Source organism: Oenanthe melanoleuca, chromosome 19 (assembly GCF_029582105.1).
Source record: "Oenanthe melanoleuca isolate GR-GAL-2019-014 chromosome 19, OMel1.0, whole genome shotgun sequence".
NCBI lineage: Eukaryota > Metazoa > Chordata > Aves > Passeriformes > Muscicapidae > Oenanthe > Oenanthe melanoleuca.
This window is the reverse complement of record NC_079352.1, coordinates 10,839,756-10,864,057: the sequence shown is the minus strand read 5'-3', so window position 1 is coordinate 10,864,057 and position 24,302 is coordinate 10,839,756. Positions and strand designations below refer to the sequence as shown.

The 24,302-nt window shown below is 51.1% G+C and overlaps 2 pseudogenes; one reads left to right on the top strand and one right to left on the bottom strand.

Moving 5' to 3' along the window:
* The window catches only part of LOC130260850 (gastrula zinc finger protein XlCGF49.1-like), a 160,390-nt pseudogene that overhangs the window by 119,909 nt on the left and 16,179 nt on the right, over positions 1–24,302 (bottom strand).
* LOC130260854 (zinc finger protein 883-like) lies at positions 433–23,990 on the top strand (annotated as a pseudogene).

The window sequence follows — 24,302 nt, the reverse complement described above, 5'->3', positions numbered from 1 at the left end:
CCGGCGATGCTGGGCCTGATGCACCCAGCACACGGATGGCCCTGCTGGCTGCGAGGGCACTGCTGACTCAGATCCACAGGGGCATCCACCAGGACCCCCAGGACCCTTCCCGCAGCCGCTCTCCAGCCTCTTCCTTCCCAGTCTCTACACACAGCCAGGGTACCTGGAAGAGGAGCAGGAAGAGGAGAAGAAGGAATGATAAAGGAGGGGAGAGGGAGAACGGACAAAGGACGAGGAGGAGGAGTAAGGATTCAGCATAAAAAGAAGTAGCCGGAGGAGCAGAAGTGGAAGAGGACAGAGAAGGGCAGGAGCGGGGGCAGGAAAAGGAGGAGCCACAAGTCCACAGCTCTTTGTAACTGCAGCACTCCCGCCCTGGGAGCATCGGTCCTCCCCTCCTCATCCCGCAGGTGACGGGGCAGGGGGAGCAAAAATCATGGGGGATTCCTGCTAGTGTTTTTGTGGGAAGGAGATCTTTGGATCTTCCCGGACTCCAAAGCTGCGCCGGAAATGGCCCTTGGGGCGATGTTGGAGGGCCCCGGGAGGCGGCTTTTTTGGGGCGGTCCCGGTGGCGGCTGGCGCCGAGCCCTGCGGCGGGCGGGGGTATGCCGGGTTCCCGGAGCTGCGCTGGGCCTTGCTCTTCCTGCTCGGGCCCCGCCGCCTCCTTTGTTAGCGGCCCCCGGTACTGGCGGGGGGATGGGACGCCGCTTTTGGGGGCCCCTCGAAGAGCGAGGTGGGGGGGGGGGAGCCCCGGAGAGGGGAGACCGGGGAGAGGCGATACCGGAGCGCGGGACCACCAGCAGCCTGGAGGGGGGTCGAGCACGGAGAGGGAGAAGGCTGCACAGGGGGACGCAGAAGCGGAGGACCCAGAGAGCGGGCACTGCCGGCAGGCAGGGAGGGGATAGGTTGGAGAGGGCTGCCCAAGGAACGCCAAAGTGGGAAGAGCAGGGTGGAGGGGGGAACTCTGCAACGCCCAGCATCTTGAAGCAGAGAGTCAGGAGAGAAAACACCCACAGGACTTCCAAAACCCTCGGTATCCCTGAGCAGGGGGACCACGGAGGAGAGGGGGGGACACGACCCACTGAACCCCCAGCAGCCCAAAGAGCGACCAGCTCTGGGATTCTCGGGACCCCTGGCATCCCAGAGAGTGAGGATCCCCAATACACAGAAAAATGCCAGAAGCCTGCACAAGGGGGAACACTGAAATACCAAAGTGGAGAGACCAGAGAGGGGCAACTCCTGAGAGATTTTTTTTAGGCAGAATCTTGGTCTTTTGAAGTTTTTGGGGGGTGAATATTGGTTTTTTTATTGTTTTTTTGGCTAAATCTTGGCCGTTTGTAGTTTTGGGGACTGAATTTCCTATTTAAGAGGGTGTTTTGGCTGATTCTTGGGGGTTTGGGGGCTGTGTTTTAGGGTTTTGGAGGCTTTTATAGACATAAGATGCCCAGTAATTTCTAGAGATGGACTTGGGCAGGAGGAATCTCCAATCCAGCACACTCTCATCTTGTTTTTTCCCCGAAAACCAGGATTTTTCATTCACAAACTTTGGCCGGATGGAGGAGGAGACTGCAAGGAAAAGGAAGATGCCCTGGGACACCCAGGCAGGTGAGGAGGAAGTCACTACGGCTTTCCCCCCCTCTCCTGCTCCATCTCTCAGCCCAGCATTGCCCCTGGCCGCAGGACAGCACTGCTGCCGACGCCTTCCTGCTGAGCATGAATTTGGGGCAGATGTCCTTCCCCTTGCCTCTGACACAGAGGCAAATCTCCTTCCTCTGCTTCTTTCTTCCTCCTTCCTTCTCCCTTCTCCTTGTTTCTCCCTCCCTTTTCTTCTGCTTTTTCCTTCCTCTCCTCATTCCTTCTTCATCCTTCTCCTTTTCTTCTCTTTCCTGTCTCTCCTTCCTCCATTTTTCCATGCTCCTTCCTCTTACTTCCTTTTCCTCATTCCTTCCTCTCATTTCTTCTTTCCCTTCTTCTTTCTTTGTTCCTTCTTCTTCCTCCTCCTTTTCATTCCTCCTCTTCTTCTGCCTTCCTCACTTCCTTCCTCTTCCTGCTCCTTCTTCTTTCCTCTCTCTCCTCGATCCCTCCTCTCCTTGTTCCTTTGATTTGCTCATTCTTTCTTCTTCTGTCTCCTTCTTCCTTCCTCTCCTTGTTCCCTCCTCCCCCAGGGAATGAGCTGCACACAGAGATGAGAGAAGACAAATCCCCACATCAGAACCTTGTGGAAGAGGCCATTTTAAGCAGCTCCACAGCACAGGAAGTCAACAAGGAGGAAAAGCCCCAGAGATCCCCCATAAGGCATGGCTACAAACCCAGCCCAGGGAGCTGTGAGGGGGAAAGACCCTCCCTGTGCTGGGAAGGCAGCCAGGGCTTCAGCCAGAGCTCGGACCTGGTGGTCCATGAGCAGCTTCATGGCAGGCAGAAGCCTCACAAGTGCTTAGAGTGTGGGAAAAGCTTCAGCTGGAGCTCCCACCTGATCCGCCACCAGAAGATCCACACTGGGGAGCGTCCCTACACATGTGGGGAATGTGGGAAGAGCTTCAGCCAGAGCTCGGACCTGGTGGTCCACCAGCGCCTTCACACAGGGGAACGCCCCTACAAGTGCTTGGAATGTGGAAAGAGCTTCAGCAAGAGGTCCAGCCTCACATACCACCAGCGCTTCCACACTGGGGAAAGGCCACACATTTGCTTGGAGTGTGGAAAGGGCTTTATCCAGAGCTCCCACCTCATCAGCCACCGCCGGCTGCACACAGGGGAACGGCCGTACAGCTGCCTGGAATGTGGGAAGAGCTTCAGCCGCAGCTTCAGCCTTGTCATCCACCGGCGTGTCCACACTGGGGAACGGCCTCACGAGTGTCCCCAGTGTGGGAAGAGGTTCCAGACCTGCTCCGATCTCCTCATGCATCAGCGGATGCACACGGAGGAGAGGCCCTTCTACTGCACTGATTGTGGGAAGGGCTTCATCCGTAGCTCTGACCTACTCAAGCACTGGCGTGTCCACACCGGGGAGAGGCCCTACAGGTGCTTGAAATGTGGGAAGAGCTTCACCCAGAGTTCTGCCCTGACCTCACACCAACGGACCCACTGGTAAGAGAAGCCCTACAAGTGCCCCAACTGTGGGAAGAGCATTGGAGGATCCACACTGGGCAGAGGCCTGGTGACCGCATTCCTGATGATCCACATTGGAAGACACCTGGTTTGTGGTCTCCACAGCCTCCTGGTTTCCCATAAGCACCTGGATGAACACAGGGGCAGAAACATCCATTGGGACACAGACTGATGTTGGAAATTCATTGGGAAGAGAGGATTTGTTGACTTTAGACCCCAAAAAAATCTCACCTGCTTCATCCAATTGTTTCTTCCTCTGGCATTAAGCAACACTGGGTGATCTTTAGGGTCTTTTCCAACCTAAATAATTCCACTATTCTACTTCTCTCTGGTCCACGTGTGTCTTGCACAGCCAAATGGTGATGGACTGGGGAAAAGAGCCAAAATTTGGAACACAGTGGGATGGAGACCCCTCCAAAAAAGCCTCTTCCATCCACATAAGCCAACCCCATGGACACTCACATGATGCTGACATATAAATCTTTTTATTTTGGCCTTGATTTTCTTTTGGTTCCTGTTTATCCCTTAAAAACACCCAAGGTTGGGGTAAAGAAATTGAATAAAAGATCTAAATCCCCACCATTTTACTGTGATTTTGGGGTTCAGGGGGATATTTGGAGAAACATGAGAGAGTTTTCTCCATTGCTTTGCAACCCAAATCCAAGAGGGACCAATCTGTTACATCAAAATGGCTCAATCCCAGCCTAAAATAGCTCAGTCCCACCCCATAAGGGCATGATTCCACCTCAAAATGGCTCAGTTCCACGCCAGAATCAATGATCCCATAGTACCCTCAAAACTCCCAGGAGGAGTGGGATGGGGTGTGAAGGGGAATAGGAGAGGTGGGATGTGAATTGGAAGGGTTGGGATGGGGTTTGGGGTGGGGTGTGATGTGGATTGGGAGGAGTGGAATGGAGTTAGGAAGAGAGGAATGGGGTTTGGGAGGGAAGGGGTGGGATGGGATGTAGGAAATCAGGCTTGGAAAGGGATCTTCATATCCAGGAGAGGTGAGATTGGGATTGGGAATGGTGGAATGTGGGTTAGGGTCTGGAATGAATTTTGGGAGGGGTGGGAAGGGATCTGGAATAAGATAGCAAAAGATAAGAGGTGTTAAGGATGGGGGAATCATGTCCTTGAGGGTGTTTCATGGTATCCCCCAAATCTGTGGAAGTTTTGGGGTATCTGTCATTCCTGAAGAGATTTTGGGATATTTCCCATTCCTGAGGGGATTTTTGGGCATCCTTATCCTGAGGGAGTTTTTGGAGTATCCAAAATCCTGAGTGGGGGTTAGTGGGAGTGGGGGGAGACATGTGGCTCTGGCACTTGGAAGGGGGGCTTCATAGGGAGCGATACAGGGAGCCCATTTTGAGGAGGAGCTTGCTGCTTTTTGCTAGTTTTGGGGTGTTATAAACAGCTTTTGGGAATATACTGTACATTTTCGGGGACTGAGGTGACTCCCCCCTATTTTCCCAGGTTGCAGTGATGCCCCCTCTTTATGGAGGGATGAAGTGACCCCGTTTTGGAAGGATGCAGCTTTTTTTCTGCCGATTTTCAGGGTTATAAACAGCTTGTGGCAGCCCTCTGCCCTCATTTTGGGGGGTTGGGGTGACCCCATGGTTACTCGGATGGCTGAGGGGTTATAACCAGCTTTGGGGCTGTGGCACTGCCTGGTGCTGGGGATGGCACAGCTGGGGCCCTACTCTTGGCACTGGTGCTGCTAGGAGCTCACCCAGCTGCGGACGCCACACTGGTATCTTCCTACCATGGATTCCTAGGAACTGGGAACACCAGGTCTGTTGTCAAAGTGGATCACCAAAAATGTTGGGCAATGGCTTTTTACCCTGGATATAAGAATTGAATTTATTACCAACCAAATCAGAGCAGGATAATAAGAAATAAAATAAATCTTTAAATAAGAACCATTGAAACATAGTTATACTGAAAGTGATTTGCAGAGATTGGAAGCTGTCTAGTATTTTATAAAGTCACCCAGTTGCCATTCTCCACTGGGCAGCTTTGAGCTCCTCCTTCCTTAGGCTGTAGAGGAGAGGTTTCAGTGCTGGAGGCACCACTGAATACAGAGCAGCCACCACCAGATCCAAAGCTGGGGAGATGATGGAGTAGGGCTTCAGGTAAGCAAACATTACATATAAATGGGGAGAACATGGTCAGTGAGGGAGGCTCATGGAAAATGCGTTGTGCCATCCCTGCTGAGAGGATCCTCAGCACAGCCCTGAAGATCTGCACAGAGGAGAAAAGAATGAAAACAACAAGAAGAGCCCCTGAATGCAAGAAGCCTGACTTCTCTTAAGAAGGAGTAAGAACAGGAGAGCTTGAGAATGTCAGTAATTTCAAAGAAGAACTGGCCCACTTCCCTGTGGGACACCAGGGCCATCTCCTACCCAGGATGTGCTGCACAGGTCTTTGTCTTCATTTCGGCAGAGGTGTGCCTCCTCACTGTCATGTCCTATGAAAGCTCTGCATCCATGTGCACACCCCTGCACTACGGGACCCTCCTGGCCAGTAGAGTTTGTGCCCACATGGCAGCAGCTGCCTGGGCCAGTGGTTTTCTCAATGCTCTGCTGCACACAGCCAATACATTTTCCCTGCCCCTGTGCCAGGTAAATGCTCTGGCCAAGTTCTTCTGTGAAATCCCACACACCCTCAAGCTCTCCTGCTCACACTCCACGTACCTCAGGGAACTTGTGCTTGTGATACTAGATTCTTTGTTAGATTTTGGCTGTATTGTTTTCATTATCACCTCTTTCATTCTCATGTGCAGATCTTCTGGGCTATGCTGACCATCTCCTCTGACAGGGATGGCACAAAGCCTTTTCCATGTAGCTCCCTCACCCGGTTCAGTTGGCCAAGGCTAATGAGCATCTCTCAGATCAAAGTGCAGTGGGGACAGGGCTCACCACCACAATCCACCACATGATTAAAGTCAACTTCTCTTGCTCCCTAGAGCAGTCATGTGGTCGCCTCTTGCCTCTGTGCCCATAAACAGAGATTTATTACATTTCATTTATAAACTGAAGGAAATATTTGATCAGATTACTTTTTTTTTTTTAAGACTTTGTTAAACATGATGGAACAATACGATAGGAAGTCTATCTGATCGTGTTACCTTTCTGGATGGTATCCACAGGCTATGATATGGAACAATATTCAACAATAATCATAACGCCACAGAAATCAGCAAAATTACAATGTGGTACAGCATTAGATCTAGAATTCCAACCCCTGGAGTTCTGGAGTTAGGGATAAAAGGAATCTGAAGCTTGTTACACCCCAACTAAAAAAGAGATCCTGGAAGCTTATGAGGTGATTCAAGCTGCCTTTAAAGTGACTGGCAGAGAAGCACAGCTGCTTCTGGCACCTCAACTGCCAGTGCTGGGCTGGATGTTTAAAGGTCAAGTGCCTACCACAAATCATACCCCTAATGCTATCTGCAGTAAGTGGACCACTCTGATCACACAGCAAGCTTCAACAGGAAATCCAAATCACCCTGGGATCTTGGAAGTCATCACAAAGTGGCCGAAAAGTGAAGGTGCTTTGGTTTATCATTGGATGAGAAAGAAGAGCAAGTCATATGTGCTGAGGAGGCCCCATCATATAAGCAGCTACTGGAGAGTGAGAGGCAACACGGTTCCTTCCCAGACAGATCCTGCTGGTTTGTAGGGAGCAGCAGGAAATGGGAAGCAGCCGTATGGAGCCCTACATGGTGAGTCATGGAAGCTGTGAAGGGACATATGCTGCAAGACATATGTCTTTAACCATACTGGGGGTGGCTGGGACCACACTGGGCATGGCAGGGACCATGGTGGGGTAACTGGGAGCCATGGCGTACGCAGCTGAGAGCAATTAGGGGCGACCAGGTCGACACTAGGAGTGACTGGACCATGCTATACCATGGGACTGGTATACTGGATTCATAGTGACGCTTGAGGTGCCAGGGGTGGTCCACAATACATGGAACTTGCTGCAAGCTCCAGGGCAATGATGCTGAGAGACAGGGCATCACCTGGGGCAACTCCTCTCTGTCTTATATGCTCACGAGCCCTCATTCCACATTCCTGAATTGCAGGTACTGAAGTGGATTGAAGTGGCCTCTGGAGAAGCAGAAGTCAGCAGACAATCTCCGGGTGTCTGAGTATGGAGACCAAAGCCATTCCCAGCTAAAGAATGCAGCCCCTGTTCTGTTCCCTGAGTCAACCCCGTGCCCTCTCCCAGCCTTCTGGTCACTCCCACTCTAACTCCCTGTTGGTCCTCTGTTTTACCTTCCCTTGTAGTACCCCCGTGTTACCTAATAATTGGTCCCTGTTGCTTTCCCCGCCTTGCCCACCCATGTACTTTAGCCTGGGCCCTCTGAGCCTCTGGGCCTTTGTTCCCCTGAATGCTGGACAATGCTGAGTGGTGGCTGAAATAAACATCTTTGTATAACCCTGCAAAGGCCTTTCCTGCTGATTTCACCCCAAGCAACACCTTAAATGCAACATCTGAGGGTGTTGATGGTCCCCACTGGGGCCATCGACAGAGGCCACAGAGGGGATGAGCAGATAAGGCTGCTGAACACTGGGGCTGGTGAAGCAGGAAGTCAGAGGCCACTGATTACAGGTTGAAAATCAGACATGGAGGTTCCTGTGAGAACACAGGTTCCAAGGTTTCAAGAAGCAGGATGTTCACACTCTGAAGCCCATCCTCAGGGAATGGGGACCCTTTTCCCCATGGGATGCTCAAGGTTCTTTCTGGGAGCAGGGAGGTGTAAGGGCAGAGTGTGCTGACTGCAGGACAGCAGTAAGACTCCTGCCAAGCTCTTTGAAGGGTGGGTGAGGACATAATAAAGTGCTGGGGCTATAAGGAGCTGATTTATCCTCTCAGGCACCACAGCAGCCAGAGCTGAGAGAAGGATTTCAATTCAATTAACTGTTGTAAGGTCCCAGCCTTCACAGTGACCATCTCCACAACTGCCCTACACTGTCCTATGCCTGTGCCTCTGTCTCTGCAGATTTTAACCACTACCCTGCTCCCTCACCTCACTTTGACCCAATGGTGTCTCAGGCATTACTGGTGACTTCTTGCCCACACTATTCCTTCTAACACAAAGCTCTGTTTTCTGAGGTCTTTCAAATAGCTATGAGTTCCCCACAATTTGTGCAGCTTCTTCTGAAGCCATGCTAATGCTCCAGCACCCCAGATGCCCTGACCCACAAAGTCACCTGAGTCCTCTATGTAGCTCCACATCCAAACATTGAACTGCACATCCTCCTCCTTCTGTTGCACTAAAATCAAAACTCAACCTATTTTGCTTCAGCCAGGAGGTTTTCCCTTCCTCCAGGCGCACAAATGCTTCCTGAGATGTAGGCAAGCACAGGGAGGGAAGGAGGGTCGGAGACCAACCACAGCTGATGGGGCATGACTGAGTGCAGCCACCCCAGCATCAACACCCCCCATCTCCTAAGCCGAGTCATGGGTGCCAAGATCTGTATCATCCTTGATTTGCACAGGATGGGCCTTCCTTCCTGCCATCTTTCTGGGACTAACCTTCTCCTTGTATCCTCTGCCAGAAGACATTAACTGTTTACCATTTCTGGGTTCATTTGTTAAATCCCTTGCTTCTCACTAGCATCCCTTGATCCTCTCCCACACCCAGGGCCAATCACTGCTACAATGACAAACAAACAAACAGCAGATCTTAATCAGAATTACTTACTACACAGGATAAAAGCTAAAATCAATAGTTGACCATAACATAAAATGGCAAAGTGCACTATTTTAAAGCAATTATGTTAAAGCAATTATACAGCAAAGCTAGCAAAAGAAACACTGAGTAGAGGTTGCTCTATCTCACTACACCCTGTTTCATGGGGTACTTCTTCCTCTGTCTCTCAACCCCTGGGAAGTAACAGGTGAAGATGAGTTCCAAACCCATGGAAGAAATTCCATATACTTCAAGCATATGGAACACTTGACCAGTATTGAAATGGTCTCGATTTTTATAGTGTGAGGGACTTGGCTGTCTGACATATGCCTCCAGGTCAATTTAGCAGCCTGTCTGTCAAGTCTTACTTAAAAGGGACAGGTATGTATTTGAAGATGAACTAGAAGGGCTTTTTAGCACATCCAACACCAAAAAATAACACTAATATGTCCAGTAACTCATCACAGATTGTTTGTATTGTTTTTATCTTCTGACCAGATTCCCAGCCAAGCAGACAAGCTTTATCACAGCAAATCCTTCCATCAGCCTGCCTCCAGCACTCATGGTGAGCCTTCTTGTCCATAACAGGGCTTTGATGACAACTAGATATGAATCAGCTGGTTCTTTCTCTAGTCACAGCAAAGCACCAAATGCATTTGGAGAAATGCCAAGTGCAACACTGGTAAGAGCCTGATGAATAACCCAATGGGTGGTGTTTCTCTAATAAGAAGTCTGTCCTGAGAAGGGGAGTCAGCCCTCCCGCTCTCTGGATTGAAAACCAGCAGTGTCCATGCCAGTTGGGAACAGAAAAGGCCACCTCTGCAAGGCCACCCTTCATCTGAACTACTTTTGATGTTCAGCAGCAGATATGGGTTCATATCTTGAACTGCAAATGCTGATGCAACTGGCATGGCCCAGGCTGACTGGCACAGCAACTATTTAATCCTCCCTGGTTCCTCCCTGACAAGTGGAAAGCTCAGTGCAGATCACTATCTCTGCCATCAACAGGTTGTTGGCCTGTATATTTGATGGCATAGGGTCCAATTTTAGAAATTTTTTGGAGATAAGGTTTCAACAGCCTTATCAGGAGCTTGGGAGGCGATGGAGAGCATCAGGAGGGTCTAAGTCAGTTTTTATTGTGCCAATATGCATCAGCCCAGTTAGGGCTGTGGATACATTATACCTCCACATGCTACTACCTCCCTTTCCCTATTTTGTTTCCATGTAATGCTCACAGAGCAGTTACCAGCTTTGTAACAGCTATTCTGTTTTACAAAGGATGTCAATTGGCAACTAGGTAAGTAAACTTCCCCTTCGTTGGTTAGAGGTTGTGTTTCACATCTTGTGGTTGTATTTCCTTCTGCCAAATTCATGTCATTAGGTGGAGCTCCTAGATTTGCACAAGTATATGTTGCTTCATCAGCAATTGTCATTGAAACGCATTCAGGCTCGAGTGTGGCTATAGTGACCACTAGAGATAAGAAAAGTGAATATCTCCAATATAATTTTTTGTAAAAGTAATATAACAGGTCTCATTTGGGGTTGCCTGGACAGGGTACCCCATTAAAAAGAAGGAAAAATCCACTGTGCACTAATTCTGCTTTATACCATGTCTGTTGGTAGCTTCCCATACTGCTGCTGGTGCTTACTCCACCTTTTCACAGGAATCTCTTCCACTTAGAATGTCATTTCAATATTGGTAGAGTTTCACACCTGGGGGGACTGAGACCGCCTGTAAAAATTCAGCATGTGCAGCATGAGCAATCATGGGTTAATGTTTGTACCCTGAAGGAAACTGTTAAAGCTCTATTGCCCTCCCTAATAGTGAAGTGACAGAGATAAGCCTTTTCCTGTTCTGTTTAAAGGACTTATTTAAGACATATCTTGCCCACCTCAGGTTGCCATCCACAAGTGTGAGGCTGCTTGTAGTGTAGCTGTTATATTTGCATGACTGGCTACTGCAGCTGTTAGTGGATCTGTGCTGGCATTTAAACACCAGTAATCAACTATAAAACACCATGGCACTGTCAGCTTCTTTACTGAAAGCAGCACTTTTGCCAGAGGTCTCTGGAATCCTCCCTTTGCTCCCTGTGGCTCAGCTGTTGCCAAGGGGAGGGAGGGGTGGTAGTGCTGTCTTTTCCACCAGAGGAGTTGGAGATAATTAAAAGTGGTGGGGCAGAGGAAAGGGGAGAATTGATTTACAAAGGCCAGTGAACATGGAACGCCAGGAGTTTTGACCCTGCAAATATTGGGACAGCTCCACAGGGGGAGTCGTTAGGGCTATCCAGCATTGGCAGAGACATCCTTCAAGATGCACTGCCTTGGGTCTTTTTGTTTTTGCAAAATGAGCTATTGAGAGGTGCCTGGCTAAAGTTAATAGCCAGACTTCAGAGGCGACTACAAAGCAGGGGAGTGACCTTGGCCTATCTGACCTTTCCAGAGATGTCAGGTGTACTTTGCTGAGATGCCCTGAGCAAGAGGGCTTTCATATTCTCTGGTAGTGGGATGCTGGCTGCCAGGGTGGCCAGAAGAGTTTCTAGTCACTTCAGCAAATATTTGATCAGTTAACAAATTATTTCTGAAGATGGATTGTGAAGGCAGTGGACTTGGACGAGGGAACTCATTTTACAGGGGGATCCTTCAAGGGATTATGGCTGCTTTGAGAAATTCAGTGGGACCTCCATATCCCCTGGCACCCTGAGGATGCAGGTCAAGTAGAAAGGACAAATGGAGTGTTAAACAAATATTATAGTTTTGGCTTTTGCAAATATTAAAGTGAGTGCTATGTTTGTGCATTATAATGTAATGTTAACTTTTGCAGAAGTAGCTTTCTTATGAAGATATAGTTGTAAAATAATAACTAATGCTTTTATTTTTGTGTCTAACTGGCAATAATTAAAATAACTCAGACATATTTGTGAAATAACTGATGTCGTTTCAGAGCACTTGAGGTTAACTTGCAATAACTGAAATAACTAGACCGTTTGTTTGGTTGGATAACATTTGAGGAACGGGTGTAATGGAGACACCTGCTACTGACACTTGACTATTAACAACTGCCACCTGCTGAAACCACAGAACAGGGGACTGTTGGGGGATGACACACAACCCCAAAACCGTAACCAAGCTTACTGCTCATGCTATAAAAAGGCGAATCAGAGTAGGGGTCATGCTAAAATGTTCCTGGAACATGCAAACTAGTTCGGGGACATGTTTGAATATGTACAATTGTTTATAAATACGCATTTGACCGATGCAAGAGAAAGAGTAGATAAGAGTTGTTATGTCTGGCTGAAGTGCCTCTGGCTACTGCTATGCATCCAGCTCTGTTACTTTTTCTTTATTCATATTGAAAACCCTCCAATGTTCCCCCAACGGGCGTTTGAGTCCTTCAAGCTGCAAACATCCGCCCCACCCCCGCCTCCATCCCGATAGGAAAGATGTGTGCTAATGCCTTTACAAACAAGTCGACGTGGGAGGCTATGGGTGTTAATGTCTTTGAAATGGGCCTTAACGTGTGGCAACCTCAAGCCGCAGGTTTGTTGCAGAACCCGGACGGTCTGACTCCTGACACAGACAAATGAGTCCCACATAAGGCTGAGTTTCTGAACTTTGGGCAGAAATGCCAGGTTCAAGTGGTGGGGATATGTAGTACGTGGTTCGGGAAGGCTGCACCTTCCTGGTACCTCAGCCCTTGGGGAAAGGAAGAGGGCAACATGCGGCTGGAGTTTGGGCCAACAGGAGGCTGCGTCCTTCAAAACCTCGAAAGAGAAAACCCCGCGGGCACACGCTCCAGTGGACTCTCTCCCTTTTCCCGAATAAAGCTGCAGGACTCACCTGTCTCCTTTGTGGACACTGGCTTTTCATAGTGTGATTTGCCGTACAACCCCCCAGAAAAAAAAGCCCAAAAACCAGAGACCCCCTGCGATGTTTGGTCAAAATACCTTCCTCCTCCGAGAACGCCCCCCGGTGACCCAGCCGCTCTCGCCCTTGGTGTGGGGATCCCAGCCGTTCTTTCCCCCTCTCTTCCCTCGTTCCCCGTCTATTCCCCGCCTCCGCCGCTCACCCCACAGCTCCCCGACCTCAGCTGCAAGAATCGAGGGCGAGGAGGGCGAGGAACGGCAGCAAGAGGAGGGATAGAGGAGAAGGAGGAACAGGAAGAGGAGGAAGCTCCCAGTTCCACCGCTCCACCGAAGAAAGCCCGGGCCAGAAGAGCGGGTGCAGAGGGGAGGGAAGACACGTTAATGATTTCAGGGAAATTACTATCATATGCGTGTTTCTTCTGGGAAAACTATGAATATGTATGTATGATATAGTATCGAAACTGGAGCTTTTTGTGTACTCAGCATGCAGGGTACTTCAGATGTGGCACCCCCTCGTGCATCCAGCTGAATAAAGAATACCTACTTCTTAATACTACATTGGTGCTAAGGAGTTTCTTTTCTTTTTAGCGATTTTTGCTAGCAAGGCTTCCTGGGCTCAGGCACCGCCGGCTCCATTGTCAGCCCAGCACGGGAGGTGGGGGACACCCCGGTTTTGGGGACCTCCCCCGGGAGAACGGGGTATGCGGGAACCCTGGGACCGCCAGAGGAAGGACAGGGGAGGGGGGCAATATGAGAGGTGGGGGACACCTGGCAGCCTGGGGATGGGGGATGGCACCAGGGAGGGGGGACCCCTGGAACCCCTAAGCAGAGAGTCAGGGGAGAAGGAGCCCCTGGGACCCTCAAAACCCCTGGCATCTCTAAGCAGGAGCCCAGAGTGCAGGGACCCCTTGTACTCAAAAGGCCCTCAACAGGCTGGAGAGAGAGGAACTGCAGAATTCGGAAGTAAATAATTCCATTATTCTAATTCTCCATGGCCCACAGGCATCTCACAATGCCAAATGATGATGGACTGGAGCAAAGACATAGATTTTGGAGACAATGGGTTGGAAACCTCCCCAAAAAGGCTCTTCCACCCTCCAGCCAAACCCAATGGATACTCACATGATGCCAACATTGATTCCTGTTCATCCCTTAAAAACACCTGGGGTTGGGGTAAAAATACAGACATTGAACAAAGATGTGTAAAGCCCTCATCTTTTTACTAGGGTTTGGGGGAGAGTTTAGGGTTCATGGGAATGTTTAGGAGGATTTAGAGGTTCTGGGGGAAACTGTGGGAGTTTTCTCCATTCCTTTGCAACCCAAAAGCCAAGAGGGGTCAATTTGTTGCCTCAAAATTACTCAATCTCCCTGAAAATGGCTTAATTCTGCCTCAAAATGGCTCAGACCTCTTCTGATCTGAATCATGAGAGATAACTCTGCTCAAATTAAGGTGCAAACACCACCATATGGTGAAATCAATAATACAGATTACATTTAACAATAAAATGTGAGGCAGAGAGATTGAAAGAAAGAGAAAGGAGAGGAGAAAGAGAGAGAGAGGTAGGGAGCAAGAGATCCAGTAGGAGATATCATCAACATCCATGAATCCAGTGGTGTCCTCTTGGCCCTTCTTCAGGCTGGCCTTCTGGCTGGGTGGGTGTTCCAAGCTCACTGAAGACTTTTCATTGGGTTTTTCTCTTTCTCTTTCTCTTTCTCTTTCTCTTTCTCTTTCTCTTTCTCTTTCTCTTTCTCTTTCTCTTTCTCTTTCTCTTTCTCTTTTTCTCTCTCTCTCTTTCTCTTTCTCTTTTTCTCTTTCTCTTTTCCTTTTTCTCATTGGGATTAATATTCATTGGCTACACAGCTCTCTAATGGTAATTAGTACCAGCTTGGGTCTCTTTTCTTTGGAATTCATGATTTCTGGGGTTAGTGGCTGTGAGTCAGTGGTCACTATCTGCCCCGCCAAAATTCCTTTGACCCAGTCAGAGCTGATTTCACACAGTTGCTGGACTGGGCTTTCCTTGTGGCCTTTTCCTTGCGGCCTTTTCCTTGCATAAATTCTGCATTCTTTGTGTCCATTCTCAGTGATCCTTCTCCTCCCCCATCTTTGTTAACCTCCCCCAGGCCTGAGATAACACCTGGGCAATTGTCACACCTTGATCTTAGCTACAGTCCAGGTGCCAAGTATCCACTGAGGAATAGCAGAATATCAGGGAAGAAGGAGGGGGAGGGCAGGAGAGGAGGGAGAAGGGAGGATTCAGTGGTCATTGGTGGTGGCAGCTGGCCGTGTGTCCCTAACTTGGGGTGAGCTTTGTTTGACTGGTGATGCGCATATGTGCAGGTGCTTCTTAACACTTTGCCACAAAGGGAATTTTTGTGGGCTTGCATTTCCCACCAAGTGCCACGCAGACCTCGCCTCATCCAGGCCTGGAGTCAGCACCTTCCTGTTACTCCCTTCTGTGCTTATCTCATGGCAAAGTCCTTCTGTGGCCTCGACAGTGTTTGAGATGGGCAATGCTGATCCTCAGGTCCTTGCACTGGTGACCCCCATCTGGGTGATCTCCATTTGGCAGAGACCTGGTGACCCATTGTGCTGCTTCTGCCTGGGCGAGAGTTGACTTTCTTTGCAGGGGCTGGTGTGGGGCTCTGTTTGGATTTGTGCTGAACACAGCATATAAAACACAAGTGTTTTTTACTGGTGGGGTGGGATCTTGTTCCTGAGGGCTTTCAGAATAACTCCCAAATAGTAGGTTGTTTTGGGCTATCCCTCAGTCCTGAGCGGATTCTTGGGTGTGCTCAGTTCCAGAAGTGAACGTATGGTTCTGACACTTGGAGTGGGGCCCCTTGGAGAGCCCGTTTTGGGGAGGATTTTGCTGCTTTCCACCAATTTTGGAGATAACAAACAGGTCCTGGGGGCTTCCCCTAGGAGGGGAGTTTGCGGAGGGGGAGGTGGAGGCGCCCAGGCCGGTCCCCCCGCGCTGTCCCGGCTGCCCGGGCACGGCTGATGCCGCCCGCCCGCGTTTCCAGCTGGTCCGGACTGCTGCTCCCAGCGCCGGGCGGGGCGGGGCCGCTTTGGGAACCCGCCCGGGCACAGCGCGGCTGCTTTGGGGCTGCGGCACCGCCCGGCGCTAGGGATGGCACAGCTGGGGCCGAACTGGTGGCACTGGTGCTGCTGGGACTCCCCCTCGCTGCAGGCGCGGAGCGCAGCTGGAGGGAACGGGTAACGGTGGAAAAGCGGGAGAAGCGTTGGAATAACGGGGGGTGAGATGGGTGAGACCCCCATTCTGAGGTAGATTTGGGGTTGACCATCCCTAAACCGGTGGTTGGGGGTAGCTGGAAATTGGAGGGACGACGGGAAAGGGTGGGAGAGGGGAGATAAGGGGAGATGGGACAGCGGAAGAGATTTCTATGGGGATCTCCCCCTGTCCTCCATCACTTGAGCCTCGGAGCTGTTCCTTGGGGCTGGGGAAGGAGGCGGATCTACACTGGGGCGTCGCCAAGCTCCCGGTCCATCCCTATGGAGGTAAAGGGTGGGGAGGTCTACCCTATTCCGTAGCCAGTGCTGTCGTGGGGTCAGGGTTGGGTTAGGGCGTCCGTGGTGCAGAGGAGAAAGGGTAGCCACGGAGAAGGAAGAGAAGGAGCAGGAGCAAGACCAGGAGGAGCAGGAAGTAAGAGGAGGGATGAAAAAGAGGAGCAGGAGAGAGCTCGGGAGTCCACCGCTCACTGTACCGCCCCCGGAAGCATCGTCTCCTTCCCCTCAGCGTTCCGCAGGTAAGATCGCTCTCGATGTCTCGGGGCATCCCCTAGAGATGGGATTTTTTTGGAAGTGTCCCGGTGGCGGCTGCCGGCAGAGCCCCGGCGGTGGACGGGGAAATGCGGGGTCCCGGAGCCGTGCAGCGATCGCCTGGTCCCGGCACAGCCGAGGGGGAAAACCCCGAGAATGAAATGGGGGCACGGAGGAGGCAGAACCCCTGGCAGTCTAGAACGGAGAGGGGAGAACAGAGGGGTAAGGGAGGAGTCGGAATCCCTGGCAAGCTGGAGAGGGGAAGTCTGGAAATGGGTGTGTGGGAAAATCACCCCGTGAAGAGCCAGTGTTCACAAAGGAGACAGAGGATCCCTGGAGGCCGGGGTGGGTACTGGTCCTGGGGGAAAGAGGAGAAGGGATGGAAGAGAAGGAGAAGGAGGGATAGAGGAGGAGGAGAAGATTACTCGTTGGCTAAAGCACACCAAGGAAAAGGAAACAAAAATCCAAAATCAATCAATTCAAACTGAAACAAATGCTAAACTATGTGGTAGCTGAGGAGGCTCTGAGGGAGGGAGGGAGGGGTGAGGGAAAAAAACAGAAAAGGGTAAGGAGAAAAAGGAATGTGGAAGACCCGACTGGTGGAGTCACAAGAGTCAGAGAGTGAGAGTCTGTGCAGAACGGAGCCTTGATTTTATCAACAGTTTATGCTTAAAGGCCCATAGCACTTAATTTAAACTTAACAGCACTTAACTGAAACCCAATCTGTAAGTTCACACAGAATTTATTACACCACAATAGGAACATATCCACATGCCTTACTGACTTACAAATCTAAAGTACTTCTGACTCCAGGAGAGCAGCATTCCCAGGACATTTGCTATGGCATACTCAACATCACACACACATTGACAGGAGTCTGTACAAGGTCCCTGTGGGAAATTCCCCTGGAATCCAGTGTAATTCTCCCTTCGGATGCTTTTGCATCTTCCCACCAGGCGCAGGGCAGCACCTCAAGCAGTGGGGGGGCTCAGCTCAGGACCCGTCATCATTCAGGGATACCTTGAGTACAGCAAATGGGAGAGTTCCCAGCACAGGGAACTTGCAGAGGCCCCAGCACAGGCATGTCGCTGTTGCAGCTGCTGTGGCCCAGGAGGGTTCCAAGGCTCTCACTCAGGGCTGCTGTTTATAGGGCCCAAAGGGATGGGCTTTAGTCACAGGCATCTTCTATCCTGGTCCCAGCTCAGGTTGGTGACTTTTTGGGAAAGGTTGAGAACAAAAATATAATCACATCTGGGATGCTATTCAGGCAAAAAAAGAAAAAAAAAAAATTCCAAGGCTGTTGGAGCTGGTTGGACAGAACCAGTTCCTAGAACAGACAGTTTGTGATAAACTCAAGAGGAGTTGAGCCCAGCACTAGACAAGTATTTCCCAGATCATGGTGTGACCTGACAGGAGTGGAGGCTGGGGAGAGATTTTCCCGAGTGTGTCCACTGATGTCTCATGAGAACTGAGATGCTCTGAAACCTCTTCCCACATTCCCCACACTTGTAAGGCTATTCCCCGTGTGCCGGTGGGTGATGGATGCAGACGGAAGAAGAGAATTGCCAGAGCCCGGATCTGGGTGAGAGGCAGACGAGAATCACCATAGGATGATGCCGAGCTCCTTCCCAACCGAGAGCCCGAGCTGCTCCCGTCCACCGACTTCAGTCCGCAATGCCGTTCTGGAAGTGACGCTTGGCCTTTCCCGTCCGCTGGAACACCCCTCTGTGGGCAGGGACGCAGGTCATGGCCTGCCCCCCGCTACAGCGACTTCCAGCACCCCAGAGCCGCTCGGAAGCTCAGGCGGCCACGCCGGACTCGCCTTTCTCACTCCCCTCTGCTCCACGGCCACCGCAGCACCGGCTGCTGCTTGGGGGGGACCCCCCATGAGCCTCCACTGAGCCGTAGGGAACCCCTCCAGGGGGTAAAGGAGAAACGAAGGCACCCCCTTTGGAAACCACTTCTCCTCTGTGCCACTCTGTCACTCCTTTCCCATCGTCCCCCCAAATCCCAGCTGCCCCCATCTCGGTTTGGGGCTGACCCACCTCCTCCACCGCTCCGTTTGGGGGTCCCCCCCCGTCTTCTCCCTTCTTGCCCCGTTCACATCGTGCCCGGTCCCGTCTCACGCCAGAACCGCTCGCCCGCAGCCGAACGGATGGCGCGGAACGGGGGCAGCTGAAGGCAGAGCAAGGATAGAGGAAGAGGAGGAGCCGGAGCCGGAGCCGGAAAAGGAGGAGGAGCTGGAAGAGGACGAGGGAGAGGAGTCTTCATTTTTGTTCTTGCCTTGAGTTTATCTCTCCCACGGCTTCCACTGTACCGGGGCCGGGAGGTCTGCGGCGCTACCCAGCTCAGCTTCTGTAGGCGTCTGATCTTCCACAGGGGAGAAGAAGAAAAAGAAGAAAGAGGAAGAAGAGGATATTCGCGGGTCCACCACGCCCTGTGTCCGCAGCCGTCCCGGCCCGTGGAGCTTCTGCCCCGCAGGATCCCACAGGTGACCGGGGAGGGGGAGCTTGCCCCAAATATCTTGGACGTCTCCGGGAAGTGTTTTTTTTTCGGGGGGATCCCGGCCGTGCCTGTTGACAGAGCCCAGGCTACCGCGGGGAGGATGCAGGGTCCTGGATTCCACGTGGAGATCGCCCGACGGCGGTAGGGGACACCGGTTCTAGCTACCCCTGGCGTGGGAGATCGGAGAGGGGTGATACTGGTTTGGAATAGCCCCGGCAGACTGGAAAGGAGGAAGCACAGAGTTAACGGGGAGGGCAGGATTGCCTCGACCCTGAAACGGGGAACTGGGAGGGGGTGACATTCCCGGGATCCTGGAGTGGGGCGAGCCCGAAGAGGGGGAACCCTGGGACCCCCAGAAGCCGAAACAGAGACTCAGCAGAGAAGGGTCCCCTAAGACCTGTAAAACTTCCAGCAACCCTATGTTGACAGGGACAGAAGCAACCAAGGAGACAGAAGACCTCCAGAACCCAAAACTGAGAGACCAGAGAGGGGGGAATCTTGGAGGGCTCCTTTGCCGAATCTTAATATTTTGGAGGGATTTTTTTTTGCATCGTGGTGTTTTGGAGGTTTTCATGGTCGCAAGATGCCTGGTGACTTTTAGAAATGGACTTGGGCAGGAGGAATGTCCAACCCAGCATGCTTACATGTTGTTTTCCCCCAAAACCAGGATTTCTCATTCCTAAGGCTTGGCTGAATGGAGGACGAGGCTGCAGTGAAGAGGGAGATGCCCTGGGATGCTGAGGCAGGTGAGAAGGAAGTCTCTGCCCCTTTCCCCCCTCTCTCCTTCTTCATCTCCTGGCCCAAAATGCCCCCGGCTGCAGCACAGCTCTGCTGCTGACGCCTCCTGCCTGGGATGGATTGGGGGGATCTCCTTCCCCTTCCCTCTGGCACAGAGGCAAATCCTATCCTCTCCTTGTCCTTCCTCCCCAAGGCAATGAGCTGCAGACAGAGATCAAGGAGGAGAAATCCCCCTGGCAAAACATTGTGGCAGAGGCCGTTTTGAGCAGCTCCATGGCACAGGAATCCAATGGGGAGGAAAAGCCCCAGAGATCCCTCACAAGGTGGGGCTGCAAACCCAGCCCAAGGTGCTCCAAGGAGGAAAGATCTCCCCTGTCCTGGGAAGATGGCCAGAGCTTCAGCCAGAGCTCAGAGCAGGTGGAGAACCCTCAGGTGGGGGAGAAGCCCTACAAATGCTTGGAATGTGGGAAGAGCTTCAGCCGGAGCTTCCACCTCCTCCGCCACCAGATGATCCACACAGGGGAACGCCCATATGAGTGCTTGGAATGTGGGAAGAGCTTCAGCCGGAGCTCCTGTCTGATCCGCCATCAGGTAATTCACACGGGGGAACGGCCCTACATGTGCAAGGAATGTGGGAAAAGCTTCAGTGACCGCTCCAACCTCCTCACCCACCAACGTCTGCATGCCAGGGAACGGCCCTACCAGTGTGTGGAGTGTGGGAAAAGCTTCAGCATCAGCTCCGACCTAATCCAGCACCAGAAGATCCACAGTGGAGAACGGCCCTATGAGTGTCCCGAGTGTGCGAAGAGATTTCGGACCAGCTCCCATCTCCTCCTGCATCAGCGCATTCACACAGATGAGAGGCCCTTCCGCTGCTGCCACTGTGGGAAGGGCTTCAAACGCAACTCCCACCTTGTCATCCACAAGCGTGTCCACACCGGGGAGAGGCCCTACGAGTGTCCTGAGTGTGGGAAGAGCTTCTCCCACAGCTCTGCCTTGACTTCACACCAACAGACCCATGAGTAGGGGAAGGCCTACAAGTGCCCTGACTTCAGGAAAAGTTTTGTCTCCTGCTCCAACTTCATCACACACTAAAGGACCGTGTTGCATTATCCACAGTGACCCATATTATGCAAAAACATGGTGATCCACATTCCTGGTGATCCATGTTGGGTGAAGACCTGGTGACCTATGTTCCACATCATCTGCATTGGGAAGACACCTGGCTGGTGGTCTTCACCTGCTCCTGGTTTCCTGGAGGCACCTGGATAAACATAGGGGAAATAATGTCCATCAGGATGTGGACTGACATCAGAAATTGGAGTACTGAGGCACTGCACCAAAGTTATCTCTAGATGAACCTTCCAACCAAACTTTATGATACTTGTATCTGCTAAGTAGTGAAATATCAATGATCATTAATGAAATATATGATGTGATACAAATGTATTTATCATTCCCTGTACATTGCCAATGCCAACTCCCTTGGTTCCTTCTTGAGCCCTGACCAGGCTTTGGGTAGAACCCAGATGTTGTGTGTTGATGCTGGCCAGATGCCACGCATCCGCGAAAGCCACTTACTCACTCGGACCAGGGGAGAGAAAATGTGTCACAAAGAGTTCATGGGTTGAGATAAGGACCGGGAGAGACACCAAACACCCTCACAGGCAAAACAGGCTCAGCTTTGAGATATGAAATGAACTAACAAAATCAGAGTAGGATAATAAATAAATTAAGCCCTTAAAACCACCTTCCCCCAACCCTCCCTCCTTCCCACCTCTATCCCAGCAGCACATTCTGCCAGGGATAGATTGGGGGGATATCCTTCCCCTTCCCTCTGGCACAGAGGCAAATTCCATCCCATCCTCCTTTCCTTCCTCTTCCTCTTCCCCTTCCTCTCCACTGACAGAGACCAGGGAGGACAAATCACTGCATCAGAGCCTTGTGAAAGAGTTGATTCCACAGAACAGGGATCCAGTGTGAAGGAAAAGCCCCAGAGATATCCCACAAGGGAAGGCTCCAAATGCAGCTCCCCAAAGCTTCATCCAGAGCTCTGGCCTGGTGGTTCTTGAGTAGTTTCACATTGGGAAGATGTGCTACAGGTGTTCAGAATGTGAGCTTCAGATGTGGCTGCTACCTGGTATCACCAGAAGATCCACACGGAGGAACAGCCCTAGAAGTGCTTGGAATGTGGGAAGAGCTCCTGTCTGATCCACCATCACATAATTCATACAGGAGAATGGCCCAACAGGTGTAGGGAAGAGCTTCAGTGACCACTCCAACCTCATCAGCCACCAGCACCTGCACTCCAGGAAATGGCCCTGCCAGTGTGGAGAGTGCAGGAAGAACTTCAGCCAGAGCTCCCACCTGATTCTCCACCAGAATATCCATGCTGGGGGACGGAAAAGCTTCACCCAGAGCTCTGCCTTGACCTTACACAAATGGATTCACTGGGAAGGGAAGCCCTGTGAGTGTCCCGAGTGTGGGAAGAGCTTCATCTGCTGCTCCAACTTCATTACCCATTGGAGGATGAGCGTTGGGTGATCCCCAGTGAACAGACCTGGTGACCCATGTTCCTGATGATCCATGTTGGGCAGTGTATGGAGTTTGTGTGATCAGGTTTTGGAAGTGGGGGTGCTCCAGGGGTATCTTCTCTGAGCAGCTTCCAGAAGCTTCTCCCATGTCCAGCTTCTGTTCTGCCCCGTCCCTGAAGATAAGGGTAAGCCAGATTCTGGTTCATGGATCCCCTGGGACAGGGGAGTTTAGAGTGAAAAGGCAGTGATTGATCTGTGCTTATATCTCTGTTGGGTTTATTTTAGAACCGTTTGGTTGCTGTGTAAAGACGATTTGGAGCCCTTTTTTGTTACCATCTCCAGTAATATTAAAAACATTAAAGAAACACTAGAGAAATTGTGTACGGGAAAAGAAAGAAAGTATGAGAGTAGAAAGATAAACAGTCGCCAGCCCTGGATCCAGCAACTAAAGTTTTGGTTTTGATTGCTATAATGTCCCTGTCCTTGGTCCAAGTGGTGGTCCCAGGCTGGATCCCTTGAGGGCTGGGGAAGCCCCGGAAACACCAAGTTCTGAGGGTCAATACAGGTTCAGGTTTGGGTGAACGCCCAGGTACCTCCCCCCGTGAGGAGTTTTACACTGTCTGATGTCACACTGTGGGTCCCGGGGCACTCTGGGGGGCTCTGATGGTTTATGGCCCCTTCTAAGACGTGGCCCTGCCTCTTCCAGCAGTGCAGTTGAGCCAGGTACGGCCCATGTGAAGGGATGAAAACCTCCAGCCTTCTGTGCGGGTGTCCCGCCTTCCCCAGGGGAGTTTCCAGAGCTGAGCCAGTTGGGTAAGGGAAGTCATTGCTCTGGTCCAAAGCCCTGTCCCACCTAGCAGCATCTGCTTCTGATTGGCCTCTTCCCTTCCCTGGCTCCCAGCTGGGCTCCCCCCTCCGGGGCTGGGTGTTCATCCCCTCTGCCCTTGGCACTTCCTTTGCCCATGGCCAGCAAAGGCCCTCCCACTGCTTTTGCCAATGGCCAATGGTTTGAGCCTTTTCAGTCCCTCACAGCTCTGTTCCCCAAAAGCTGAGAGGAATTGATGGTACCTGAAAACTATTCCATCCCACTGAAAATGGCTCAATTTGACCTCAAAACATCTAAATCCCTCTTCAAAATTTTGGGGTATCCCTGTGCCTAAATTGCTCCCACTTGTGGATGTTCCTGTCTGTGGAAACTGGTGATGGGGTTCTTTCTGACCCCCAGGTGTCTTAGGCACCTAACTCCGGGGCTCTATTGGCTCCTGCTCATCAGGTAATATTAAATAAGCAATACAGCTAGTAGTTTAAAAGGTTATTTATTACAAAGCACATCAGTCTCAAAAGGCAATAGCAAAAGCAATGGCAAGCAATGGCAAAAGCAGCAGCAATAAGCGAATGGCTAGAAGCCAGAATGGCTAAAAGCCGAATGGCTAAAAGCAACAACTCTCTGAATACATACTGTTATATAGGATTTCTCCAACAAGCTAAGATGCAAGCTCAGACCACTACTCTTTAACCTATTAGAATTCTAGTTTCTTAGCTCACCAGGTTACGTGTAACAATACACATAGAATCTATTGTGTTCTATCTAAGAAATGTAAGCAATATTCTTACTATAACTCTATTATGTCTAAGTCCTATCTACAAATGTGGGCTTGGAGCCTCTGCTGAAGATACCAGTATTTTTGCAAACTTCAGTAGAACACACTTTACTACTGTGGTATCTGAGGCCTTTTACTTAATAAAACCATCAGAACTCACTTTAAGATTTATTCAATCCCTTCACTCTGATTTCTCTCTGAAGAATTCAGAGAGACCTCTAACTCACTGACTCCAACACATGTCCATGAACTTCACCCAGTTGTTGCCATCTAGGAAGTGACAGTGGGCTTTTCCCCAAAAATGGGACACATCTGTGTGGTAAAGGAGACAGGTGAGGGAGTGCCCCCCCTCGCCCCCAAAGAGCACCCATCACCCCAGCAGGTTGGGGGCTCAAGGGACCACTCTAGATTCCCCATTCCCATCCCCTCTGCCCCATGTCCACCACAGCAGTGGCTGCCTGTTGGGGCATCCCCGCT